Genomic DNA, 655 nt, shown 5'->3' with positions numbered 1-655 from the left:
CTTCTTTTTTTTTTTTTTTTTCTTCCTTACTGTACTCTCTTGGCTTCGTTTGCTCCCCTCCCGTCCCAAATGTATTTGCAATTTGATTCCAGAAATTTCACAGTCCAGTGGAGAAAGCTATTATTTTCTAGCAGTGGTATGACTCAAAAATCTGGACCCTGTACATCTGCAGCCTCATCGGACCCCTGCCCCTTTTTATACATCCATTTCCATGAGTGTACAAATAACTCAATCAAAAAGTAAACACATTATCAGTGTAATCAGTAGTTAGTGTTTATAATACAATTAGAAAGTGAGGTTTTAGAACCTTATTTCTGTTGCAGTTTTTTAGTTCATCATTATACCTCAACATAAGACAAAGTTGACAAGCCATTTAAGTGTAACCCTTACACCAAAGCTGCCTCTTCAGGAGTGCATGTTGGATTTCAATTCAAGAAACTTTATTTGTTCCCAGGGGAAAATTTAAAAGGCACATAGAGTAGACGTGGTGGGATGTACCAGCGTTTCAGCCAGTGATTGGCCAGTTGTGCAGAGGTGAGAAATGAGCTTTGCACTTCTCTCTGTAGCTTTGTTTTTTTTTTTTCACATTATTTGCACAGCTATTTCTGTCACTCTCTGCGTGAACATCCACGTGCAACACTGATTTTTTTTTTTT

This window comes from Seriola lalandi, unplaced genomic scaffold, assembly GCF_002814215.2.
Source record: "Seriola lalandi dorsalis isolate HSWRI2012SDOR001 ecotype SW California unplaced genomic scaffold, Sedor1 jcf7180002054736, whole genome shotgun sequence".
Classification (NCBI taxonomy): Eukaryota; Metazoa; Chordata; class Actinopteri; order Carangiformes; family Carangidae; genus Seriola; species Seriola lalandi.
This window is presented reverse-complemented; position numbering follows the sequence as displayed.